The sequence below is a fragment of the Bos mutus genome, chromosome 22 (genome assembly GCF_027580195.1).
Source record: "Bos mutus isolate GX-2022 chromosome 22, NWIPB_WYAK_1.1, whole genome shotgun sequence".
Taxonomy (NCBI): Eukaryota; Metazoa; Chordata; class Mammalia; order Artiodactyla; family Bovidae; genus Bos; species Bos mutus.
In genome coordinates, this window is record NC_091638.1 from 67,575,957 (window position 1) to 67,588,917 (window position 12,961).

The 12,961-nt window shown below is 43.1% G+C and overlaps 1 protein-coding gene and 1 long non-coding RNA gene across 2 annotated transcripts in view; both read right to left on the reverse strand.

Annotated features, from left to right (window-relative positions):
• The window catches only part of PACS1 (phosphofurin acidic cluster sorting protein 1), a 149,931-nt gene that overhangs the window by 110,562 nt on the left and 26,408 nt on the right, over positions 1–12,961 (reverse strand). The window lies entirely within an intron of this gene.
• LOC138984701 (uncharacterized) lies at positions 11,043–12,821 on the reverse strand. Its single transcript, XR_011461969.1, has 4 exons — positions 12,372–12,821; positions 11,993–12,044; positions 11,718–11,876; positions 11,043–11,635 (listed from the first exon to the last, which is right to left on the reverse strand). It is a non-coding gene; the product is annotated as an uncharacterized lncRNA (long non-coding RNA).

Genomic DNA, 12,961 nt, shown 5'->3' on the forward strand with positions numbered 1-12,961 from the left:
CTGCTCGTTAGCTGCGGACGCACAGGGTCACTGTAAAGGTTAAATGACAGAATACTGCAATGTGCACTTATGCTCAGCCCCTGGTTAAACACCAACCCCAATATTTCCTCTCTACAGGGTCTCAGTGTATAATGAGCTCTACAAGACATAAATTTATAGGAGCATAATAATAAAAGTTACATATGAAAAATTCTCAATGTGGCTGGTAGGACTGGTCAGGAAAGCACGGAGATTGAGCTGAAGAAGACTGATACAGGAACTTCACACACCGCTGGTGGAAATGCAAAATGGTGCAGCCAATATGGAAAACAGGATGGAGACTGCTAAAAAAATTACAACTAGAGCTACCATATGATCCAGCAATTCTATTTCTGTGTATTTATCCAAAGAATATGAAAACACTAATTTGAAAAGAAACCTGTACTCCCGTGTCCACTGCAGGACTATTTATTACAGCCAACGTATGGGCACAACCTAAGTGCCCGTCAACAGATGAATGGATAAGGAAGATGTGGCGAGTGTAACACACACACACACATATGGCTCCATACACACAATGCAGCATTATTTAGCCATAAGAAAAATGAAATCTTGCCATTTGCAACACCAGACATGAACCTGGAGGGAATTATGCTAACTGAAATAAGTCAGATAGAAAGACAAAAACCATATGATTTTACTCACATATAAACAGCAATATAAAATACAAAAAACAGTATAAAAATATAAACATTTTTATAAAGTATAAAAAACATACAAAATAAGTGAGCAAACCAAATCAAACAAAAACAGATATGTAGATACAGAGAACAAAGCAGTGGTTACGAGGGGCAGGCGGGGGGGCGGGTGGAGGGAAGGGTGAAATCGGTAAAGCTGGTCAGCTGTATGGTGTCAAACGGAAACCACATTTTTGGCAGTGAGCACGCTATAGTGTGCACAGAAGTAGAAATACACATGTTGTACACGATGTAACTTACATAAAGTTATAAACCAACATTACCTCAATTAAAAAAGAGTTTTTGGACTTCCTTGGTGGTCCAGTGGGTAAAACTCTGTGGTCCCAATGCAGGGGGCCGGGGTTCGATCCCTGGTCAGAGAACTAGATCCTGCATGCCACAGCTAATGAGTTCACGTGCTGCACCTGAGGCCTGGCATGGCCAAACAAATAGTAAAATATATATATATTTTAAAAATACAGAAAGACCAGAAGGCTTTTAGCTTTTTTTTTTAAACCTAAGGGGGAATAAAGAAAGGAAAGAAGGTAAAACCAGTGTGGAGAGTTCAAGAACCACCACTGAGAACTGACTGAGAATTCTTGCCTGTCAGCACTTTTTTAAAAAAACTTCTTTTGAGATAACTTATATGCTATATAATTCACCCACTTAGGTGTACAACTCAATTGTTGTTAGTGCATTCACAGAGCTGTACAACAATCACCACAATCCATTCTAGAACATTCTCATCATCCTCAAAAACACTATACTCATTATCATCAGCAGTCACTCCCCACTTTCTTTCAACTTCACAAGCTCTGGGCAACCACTGATCTTCCTTGTTTCTATGGACTTTCCTATTCCAGACATTTTATACAAATAGACTCATACAGCGTGTGAGTCTTCTTTCCCTTAGCATAATATCTTCAAAGTTCACCTATGCAACAGTATGGGTCAGTACTTCATACTCCTTTATTGCTGAATAATATTCTACACCACATTTTACTCATCTACCCATCAGCAGGTAGGATGGACAGGTAGGTTATTTCTACTTTTTAGCTATCATGAGTAACACTGCTATGAATCTTCATGTATAAGTTTTTGTAAGAATATGTGTTTTCATTTCGTTTAGGCATATATTTAGGAGTAAACACTTGGGGAAGAAAATGGCAACCCACTCCAGTATTCTTCCCTGGGAAGTCAAATGGACAGAGGAGCCTGGCAGGCTATACAGTCCATGGGGTCGCAAAGAGTCGGACATGACTGAGTGACTCAGCACCAATACCAACTAAGAGTAGAACTGCTGGGTCCTATGGTTAAACTGTGTTTAATCTTTTGAGGAACTGCCAGACTTTTAGAGTCAATACAGCTAGCTCCAAGTATTCAAATAACAGTAACTTATACCAGATTAACACCTTGGGGCACCTGAAGTTACTGCCACTTCTCGTACTTTCAAATTGTTTCATGATTTTTAAGTTGGTAGTAAAGAATCATTAACTTTGCCAACAAAGGCCTGTCTAGTCAAAGCTAGTTTTCCAGTAGTCATGTATGGATGTGAGAGTTGGACTATAAAGAAAGCTGAGAGCCAAAGAACTGATGCTTTTGAACTGTGGTGTTGGAGAAGACTCTTGAGAGTCCCTTGAACAGCAAGGAGATCCAACCAATCCATCCTAAAGGAAATCAGTTCTGAATATTCACTGGAAGGACTGATATCGAAACTCCAATACTTTGGCCACCTGATGCGAAGAACTGACTCACTGGAAAAGACCCTGATGCTGGAAAGGATTGAAGGCAGGAGCGGAAGGGGATGACAGAGGATGAGATGGTTGGATGGCATCACCAACTCGATGGACATGAGTTTGAGCAAGTTTTGGGAGTTGGTGATGGACAGGGAGGCCTGGCGTGCTGCAGTCTGTGGGACTGCAAAAAGTCGGATACAACTAAGCGACTAAGCAACAGATTCATAAAGAATCTGTAGGAAAAAATAAAACATGTAGGAGATAGCAGATTAGATAGCAAGCTGGAAAAAGAGAACACTAAACCTTTATTTCCTCCTTGAAAACACTGAAAAGCTTCATGGGACAAACTAGATGCAAAAGCCAAAATTACAGTTATTTCTGAGAAATGAGAAAGAGGTGCTTAACGTCAACCAAGTGCATCTATGTATGAGGATGAGAATGTACGAACAGGAAAGCTATTGACTGAGAGACATTTTTTGCCAACTCTTGCATCCTCTTGAAGTCATGTTGGAAAAGACTTTCTTCTGCGTCTTCCGTCCTCTCACCGTCCAACATTAAATAAAACGTTCTGTTGCTCAGCCGTGTCAGCCAAGTAACTTTGGTTCATGTTCCAAAACAGGCTCACTGCCAAACAGTCAGAAAGTGTGTGTTTTTGATAAACATCACAGTTGCCTGAGGCAAGATCATCTTACAAGACTGTCCTAGAGCTCCGTGATCCAATGTGGTTGCTGAGCATTTAAAATGTAGCTAGTTCAACTAAGAAATGATATTTAAACTTTCTATTTAACTTAGATGAATTTTAAATTTAATAACTGAAGCAGTGGAAGTTCTTTTTTATTGATCATATTTACTTTAGATATAATGGGTTAAATAAGACACATTATTACAGTTAATTTCATCTGTTTCTTTTTCCTTTTCTCATGTGGCTACTGTAAAATTTTAAAGTATGCATGTCTCTGTGAATATACTAAAAACCAGTACACTTTAAATAAAGTGAATTTTACAGTATGTAAATCACATCTCGATAAAGTTTTTTTTTAATACATGTGCAGCTCACACTGAATTTCTATTTGACAGTTTCTCCATTGATGAAGGTACCATGAGTCAGTTAAATAATGAGAAAGAACAAAGAGAAAATCACACGTACTTCCCTGTTTGTATAATACCCTTTGTGATAGACCTATTTACAAAACAAGGCCAGTAAAATCTGAAAGCTAGTAACAGAGAAAAGAGAATCATCTGCTGAAGAAATTAACTTCACTAATTACAAGGAACAGCTGTCAGAGTATCAGAAAATATTTCATGAGACCATGGAAAAGGAAAATGGGTTGCAGAGACAAAAAAAAGTATGTGAAGGCCACAGCTACTGTCACAAGGACCAAGAAAGTTCCACAGTAACAATTACCTAGCAAATGTTCAACAAGTATCAGGTGGAGGGACAGAGGACAGAGGGACAAATGGACAAGGAAAATTGGACTAGAAAGATAAAAAGAAAGGATAGTAGGGAAAGAAAAAAGAGAAAGAGATTTAAAACCTTTTTAAAAAGCCTCTACTACACAATCATAAAAGCTGTTGAAGATAAGTTCAGCTTAACGCATCAGCAGGTCACCTGTCTGGGACCAGAAACATCAGACACAAAGACGTGGGGACAGAACCGACGGGAAAGAGAAGGACCACAGAGAATATCTATCAGCCTCCGAGTATCTTACGGAGCGTGCAATGCGCTAAAGGCAGGCCACGAAAATCAGGAGGTGTTTGGTAGGAGCTTCAGTGGTTTATCACAGGGTCAGGAAGCAGTAAGTGATAAGAGCTTTCTTATTATTTCAAGACCATGAAGCATTAATGAGACTGAGGCCGAATGAGGCTGCTCCCTCAATGGCCATGCTCTTAGAGAAACTGGTGACTCTCTCAAAAACGCGCTAAGCAGAGGCAGGAAGGCCAGCTCAGCTTAAAATGCATGGCAGGCGAAACAAACTTCATTTAATGGCATGTGTATCCCCTTGAGAAGGAAAACGAAATATTGGCTTACAGTGTGTGGAATTCTCTGGAGTCATAACTTGTCAAATCACTTGTGCTATTTATATAGTAAGAACCTCACAAAATGCTGTGTCAGTAATTGCCATCTTATAAACAGGGCATTAATGCTGGCTGACAATCTCCTTCGGCCTTTATTCGTGGCAAACAGGAGGCTCTGATGGGAACAGCTCTCACTGAGCACCAGGAACTGCCCCTGTAGAAAGCTATGAGATGAGAACAGAAAGCTAAATGTTCAACTCAACTTGTTAAGGAAAAGTAATAAGGAAAAAAAACACAACCCAGTAACTTTCAACAGAGAATGAGGAGAAAAGTCATTGATTATTAAAATAACAGGGGATGTTGGGGAGGTAAAGGTTGAGGAGAGAGGCTGGAGGACTAAAGCCAGGGAAAGACGAGGAAGAGGACTGAGGCTGGAGTTGGCAGGAGCCGCCCTCCTGTTTACTGTATGTGTGAACTGTTACCGTATTATTACATTGTACGCTATGGTGCTGTAACCATGGATATATTTACTGACAGGTCTGCAAGAATATTATAGAGAGCTTCTCAAGGATGCGTTCCCTGACACCTATATGCACCCTCATAGTACGCGTCACCCTGCTCTGTCTCCTCTGCTGAGCTGTGGGCTTCAGGATGGCAAGGAAAGGGTATGTCCTGCACAGAGCATGCAATTTGGGACACAGTTAGTTTAGTTCAATAAATGTCAGCTAAAATACTAGAGAAGGCCATACCACCTGTGTGCTGTCTCACCTGAATGAAGCATGTTATTCGCTCCAGTCAGAGCAATGCCACTTACGGACTGAACTGTCTCCTCCCCTACCCACATTCCCAATTCTCATCTTGAAGCCCTGACCTCCAAGGTGACTGCATTTGGAGATAGGGCCTTTACGGAAGAAATCTGGGTTAAATGAGGTCATTAGGTGGGGCCCTAAGCCAACAGGACTGGCGTCCTTATAAGAAGAGTAAGAGATACCAGGGGCTTCCTAGGTGGCTCAGTGGTAAAGAATCTACTTGCCAATGGAGGAGACACAGGAGACATGGGTTCCATCCCTAGGTTGGGAAGATCCCCTGGAGGAGGAAATGGCAACCCACTCCAGTATTCTTACCAGGAGAATCCCACAGACAGAGGAGCCTGGCGGGCTATGGTCCAGGGAGTCACCAAGAGTTGGATGCAACCAAGTGACTGAAGAACAACAACAGGAGATACCGAAGCTCTCTCTCCCTCTCTAAGTATACGCAGAGGACAGGCCCACGGAGTACATGGTGAGGAGGTGGCTATCTACAAGCCAGGATGGGAGGCCCCAGCGGACGGCACCTCGATCTTGGATTCCCAGAATGGCAAGGAAACAAACGTCTGTTGTTTAAGTGACTCAGTCTGTGCCATTTCTCAAGGTGGCCAAAAAACCGAGAGTTCCGCTGGTCTCAACGACAGCTGTGAAGACGCCCCAGCAGGGAGCGCTTTAGCAGTGGATGATAAGATGAAGCCACGTGCTGGAGATACAGACAAGGTCAGCAGGAGTCCGCTGAGGCCAAGAGTAGACTTCTCAGAAGAAGGGAGACTAGCACAGGGTGCGTAAGATACCAGAGCCAGTTAACTATGGCAGATTTCAGAGTCATCACTGTAAGCTAGACTTCTTACATCTTTGCATCTTCTGTACTCATTTCTCCATTGTTCTTAGCACTCAAAACGTTTCCTTGAACTCCCTGCCAATCTCAGTTACGCCAAAGCAGAACCAAGGGAAGATGTTTTCATCTTTTTCATTAAAGGGGAAACAGAGCATCCATGGGGTCAAAATGGTAGAGTAATAACAATTACGTAAGTAAAATTCCAAGTGGAAAGTGAAACTCAGGGTCCCAGAAACTACAAACATTCAACAAATATTTCTCTCTCTCTCTTTAGTTGCTAAGTTGTGTCCAACTCCTGCGACCCCATGGACTGTAGCCTGCCAGGCTCCTCTGTCCATGGGATTCTCCAGATAAGAATACTGGAGTGGGGTGCCGTTTCCTTCTACCAAGCACTTACTGTGCAGCGGACCCTACTCTAACCACTAGGGGTGCAAGAGTGAACCAAACCAAGAAAAATCCTTACCCTCATGGAGCTTCCATTCCAGCTGGGAAAGGGGCTGTACAGTCGCTCAGTCACGTCCAACTGTTTGCAACCCATGGACTGCAGCATGCCTTCCTGTCCTTCATTATCTCCCAGAGTTTGCTCAAACTCATGTCCTTTGAATCAATGATGCCATCCAACCATCTCATCCTCTGTCGCCCCATTCTCCTCTTGCCCTCAATCTTTCCCAGCATTAGGGTCTTTACCAATGAGTTGGCTCTTCGCATCACTTAGCCAAAGTATTGTAACTTCAGCTTCAGCATCAGTCCTTTCAATGAATAGTCAGGGCTTATTTCCTGTAGGATTGACCGGTTTGATCTCCTTGCTGTCCAAGGGACTCTCAAGAGTCTTCTCCAGCACAATTTGAAAGTATCAATTCTTCAGTGCTTAGTCTTCTTTATGATCCAACTCTCACATCTGTACATGACTACTGGAAAAACCATCACTTGGACTATACAGACCTTTGTCAGCAAAGTGATGTCTTTGCTTTTTAACACACTGTCTGGATTTGTCATAGCTTTTCTTCCAAGAAGCAAGTGTCTTTTAATTTCATGGCTGCAGTCACTGTCCACAGTGATCTTGGAGTCCAGGAAAATAAAGTCTCACTGTTTCCATTGTTTCCTCATCTATTTGTCATGAAGTAATGGGACTGGTCCCATCACTTCATGACAAATAGATGGGGAAACAGTGGCAGACTTTATTTTTTGGGCTGCAAAATCACTGCAGATGGTGACTGCAGCCATGAAATTAAAAGACGCTTACTCCTTGGAAGGAAAGTTATGACCAACCTAGATAGCAGATTCAAAAGCAGAGACATTACTTTGCCAACAAAGGTCCGTCTAGTCAAGGCTATGGTTTTTCCAGTGGTCATGTATGGATGTGAGAGTTGGACTGTGAAGAAAGCTGAGCGCCAAAGAATTGATGCTTTTGAACTGTGGTGTTGGAGAAGACTCTTGAGAGTCCCTTGGACTGCAAGGAGATCCAACCAGTCCATTCTAAAGGAGATCAGCCCTGGGTGTTCTTTGGAAGGAATGATGCTAAAGCTGAAACTCCAGTACTTTGGCCACCTCATGCAAAGGGTTGATTCATTGGAAAAGACTCTGATGCTGGGAGGGATTGGGGGCAGGAGGAGAAGGGGACGACAGAGGATGAGATGGCTGGATGGCATCACCGACTCGATGGACGTGAGTTTGAGTGAACTCTGGGAGTTGGTGATGGACAGGTAGGCCTGGCGTGCTGCGATTCATGGGGTCGCAAAGAGTCGGACACAACTGAGCGACTGAACTGAACTGAACTGAATGGGACTGGATGCCATGATCTTAGTTTTTTGAATGTTGACTTTTAAGCCAGCTTTTCACTCTCCTCTTTCACCTTCATCAAGAGGCTCTTTAGTTCTTTTTCACTTTCTACCATTAGTGTGGTGTCATCTGCATATCTGGGGTTATTGATATTTCTCCCAGCAATCTTGATTCCAGCTTGTGCTTCAGCCAGCCTGGCATTTCACATGATATACTCTCCATGTAAGTTAAACAAGCAGGGTAACAATACACAGCCTTGATGTACTCTTTTCCCAATTTGGAATCAGTTCACTGTGCCATGTCTGATTCTAACTGTTGGTTCTTGACCTGCATACAGGTTTCTCAGGAGGCAGGTGAGGTGGTCTGGTATTCCCATCTCTTTAAGAATCTTCCACAGTGTGTTGCGATCCACACAAGCAAAGGCTTTAGCGTCAACAATGAAGCAGATGTTTTTCTGGAATTCCCTTGCCTTTTCTATGATCCAACAATGTTGGCAATTTGATCTCTGGTTCCTCTGCCTTTTCTAAATCCAGTCTGTACATCTGGAAGTTCTCAATTCCAATGAGACACGAGGCGACAGTAAACAACAAACATAATACATGAGGAAATTATACAGTGTGCTGTTGCTGCTAAGTCGCTTCAGTCGTGTCCGACTCTGTGCGACCTCACAGATGGCAGCCCACCAGGCTCCGCTGTCCCTGGGATTCTCCAGGCAAGAACACTGGAGTGGGTTGCCATTTCCTTCTCCAATATAGTGCGTTAGAGGCTGACAGCTGCTATGGACAAAAAGAAGCAGGAACCGTGTGGGGGAAGGAGGGCTCAGGGGAGACTTCGCCGGGAAGGTGACACTTGAGCAAACAAAGAATGAGAATGAGCCCTGCATCCACCTGGGGAGGCAGTGCAGAGAGGCAGGTCACGTCTGATATTTTCAAGGAAGTGCAAGAAGCCCAGGTGAGAATGGAGTGACCTATGAAAAATCTGCAGGTGGTCCAAGTTGGGGGTGGGGTGGGGAAGGCGGCTGGGGCAGGCAGTCTTACCACATAGGCTCCTGCAGACCACTAGAAAGACTGAGTTTTACCTTGAATGAACTGAGAAAAGATCCTTCATCATCTTACCATTTGCTAAACCTGAGAGGTGATATTTCAATTATCTCTCTTTGGTGGGAGTTTAGTAGCCAAGTCATGTCTGAATCTTTGCGACCCCATAACCCACCAGGCTCCTCTATCCATGGGATTTCCCAGGCAAGAATACTGGAGTGGGTTGCCATTTCCTTCCCTGGATCTTCCCAACCCAGGGATCAAACCCAGGTCTCCTGCTTGGCAGATTCTTTACCAGTGAGCCACCTGGGAAGCTCCATTACTCTCTTTAAGGGAGTAACATTCGCTTAAAGAGTAGACTTCTGAAATTGTGAGATCTTTCTGTATTGCAATGCAGAATTCTAGCCCCTGACAAGACACTCAGATGAAGTCTAGAGGCCACGGCTGAAGTACCAACCCTATATAACCTAGAAACATAATTATGTAGAACAAACACCTATTTAAATAAAAGGGCTATAAATGTACCACATCCTTGGAAGATGTATAGAGAACAACAATTTTGCACATGGAGAAACTGAAGAACAAAGAAAAGATTTACCCACGGATTTCATTTTTAATTAAAAAAATTTTTGGGGGGTTGCCACATCCCACAGCAAATGGAACCTTAGTTCCTTGACCAGGAATTGAACTGGTGCCCCCTGCATTGCAAGGCAGATTCTCAACCACTAGACCACCAGGGAAGCCCCTATTCATGTTTTTAAAGGAAGCCTGAAAGTGAAATGAGAAGAAAACCACGTGACTGCTCCAAATGACTATATCCCCAAGAAAATGTGGAAAAAGAAAAACCTGGCAGAACACGCATCTCAGAATAAGTGGAAGGGGGAGCCCAGCTCTCATGCCCGTTCATGTTCCCTTTCAAATAAAAGGGCTTCTGTCTAAATGTAAGCTTATATATACACCCAAATCAGGCTCCAACCAAGAAAGCACACAGGCATATCCTACTGGGAGGTATGTGGCAGCAGTTTACCCAGGGGATAAAGTGAAACATGCACCCATAATGCCCACCCACCTTCCCAATACTAACTCTAATTTCTGATTACTGCATTATTTGTGACCCAAACTAATGGTTACATTTCTGGACATGCTGCAGAGGTATGTGTATGGGGCGGGCGTGGAAGGCATAGAAGAATTATGCATTTTTAAAATCATTATTGAAAATATGAGAAAACAACAGCATTAAAGAAAAATCCAGAGAGAAAAACTATCCAAAAAATCCACTGTCTTAAAACAATCATTTCATTTTGCGTTATTTTCCAGTCTTTGTCCATATTCATATATATTTCAGAGAGGCAGTGTGCATAAGATTTTGTCCCACTATAAACATGTTCCCACATTTCTACACTCTCCATAATTACTAGTTTTAGTTGCTGCTTAAGACTCGATTGTATTGATGAAACACTGTCCTAAACTTTGGTGGCAGGAAATTATACCGCATTTACATAATAGCACCGGCACCTAAGAATACATCCTTCTTGTCCCCCAAGAAGCTCCAAATGTATCTAAGGCAGAAGCGGAGCAAAAACACTAATGCATTCACCTATTTATTCAACAATTATTTACTGAGTGCTTGCTAAGCATCTGGCGTTAATCCAGACCCTGGGGATGGAGTAGCTAACAAAATAGGCAAAATTCCCTGACTGGTAGGAAAGACAATAAACAAGATCAAATCAAACAGACAGAGAAATTCTTAGAGATATGGACTTTCTCAGGCTATCAAGTGAATGAGGAAGTCAAAACTAAACAAATTCCCACCCTTCTCACTCCTAAGCCTCACAAAGCCACAGCTGCTCCTCACCAGAACATTCAACATAGCCTTCTGACAGCACTAAACCCAGGACCCAGTTTCTTCTAGAACAGGGGTCAGCAAACTTTTTCTATAAAGGGTAAACAGTAAGTATCTGAGGCTTTGCAGGTCACAGGGTGTCTGTTGCAACCACTCAACTTTGCCTCTGTGGGGCGAGAGCAGCTGTGGACCATATGCCCAGGAATGGATGTGGCTGTGTGCCCAGAACTTCATTTACAAAACCCTGGCTGGGAGTAGGACGTGGTCTGCCCACCCTGTTCTGTATGGCTCGAAATGACCACTCAGTACTGTTACCCAGAAAGAGAGGGAAGATACACCTGCCGTCTGCAACAGTACAATTCCATTGACTTTTCCTCCACAGTGACTCACCTCTGCCATTTTATCTCCACGTCCGTCGCTGCAGCCCTAAACCAGACTCGTACCACCTGTCACTTACGCATATCTCCCTGCTTCTGCAAGAACCGTTCCCCGCAACCTGAATTCCCTTTCTCCCAGTAACAAAATTCTTCCCACTAGAAAAATCTCTCTATAAAATACAGTTCAACTGACTATAAGGAGTCAATATTAGGGACTTACTGTCAATTATTTTACGAGGGATAAAGGCATTGTAGTTATATGCTTCTAAAATGTGCCCCCACTTCTTAGAGATATGTTGAATTGTTACAGCAGAAATCCTATGTCATCTGGGATGTGCTTCAATAATCTGGAGGTGCGAGTCGGGTAGGAGGTGGGGATACAGATGAAACAACCTTGAGCTGATAATGAAGCTGGGAGGTGAGGTCACAGGGATTCATCACGCTTTCTCTACTTTGGTATATTTCTGAAATTTCCCACATCAAGAAGCTGAAAGCAAAAATTCCAGTTCAAATGCCAGGTTCTACAGAGGAATTAATGCCCTATTCTCCTGTATCACCACAGCATGTACCTCTGTGTGTCGCTCATTCCAACCTGCTTTGCACAACTGTCAGCTGTTTCCACCAAGACAATGAGCTCTTTATGGCCAGGCCTGGATCATACTCATGTTGGTAGTTTTCTGAGCACACTTGACAAATAGTTGACATCTGGTGTTGTCTACAGATGTTATCTTGGGGGGAGGGGGGGGGAAGACCAAAGAGAAAGAACAATAACTAGAGCACCCTTCACTCTCTCCACACCCCCATCAAAATTAAATCCGAAGGACATTTATCACTTCAACTTTACCACTGACATGGAACTTGTGGGCTAGCCTAGCTTTGAGTTTCAGGAACCCAATCTGAAAGTAGAAAAGAAGAACAATTACTCTTCAACTTTTCAGGAGCCAGTGGGGCGTATGGAGAACAAGATTTTTGTTCCCTAAAAGGAGATGGCATTTTAATTCTCCACTGCTGACTTCAAGGCCACCAGTATTTTAAACATCATCACCATCTTCATCCCAAAGGAACTGGCGTGGTAATCAGCTCTAGAGCCTTGGCAGATTCATTTGTCTGCTCTATTCATTTTGCATCCATTACTTAGCTGTATTACAAATCCGTTCTCTAACATAAAAGGGAAGAGGGAAAAAAAAAAAACCTTTCTTCAGCCATTCAATGATGTTAATTACCTCATGCAGCCTGGGCTGGTTTGATCTGAGAGAAGAGATTAAGGAAGTTCCCATCAGGCATCTCTGGTTTCAAATTTTCAACGTCTTACGTGTCTCCAAAAGACTAGCAAACTCACACAGCTCTATTTAGCAGAAGGTTCTCTCAGTCTACAACACATAAAATGAAAATAAAAATTCTGCTTCAAGAAAAATGGACAGAACGCAATGCACCAGCTGTAAACACACAGGACCCTGGTGTCATGAAGTCTCCCGCGAACAGCACATATTGGTCAAGCCACAGCTCTATCTCAAGTGATCACCCATTTCACAGCTCTGTCTGTCAGCCCCAATCCTCTCCTTGGACCAGAGTGCGTGTCCTGTGCCTTCAGATGTCTGGTTGGCAATTTTAATGTACACAGAAACACTCATTTCTCAGACAAAATCCATCAACATGCCTCCCCACAGCATTTTTCCAACCTCCTGTCCCCTTCTGTGGCTCGTTTGGTCTGAGACCCCGGGAATACTGATCGAATACTCGTCTCTCTCTTCCTGACTACCTTTTCCTTAAAGCCTGTCCCTCTCCATTCCTGTTTGTTGAGCTTAGTCTCCTA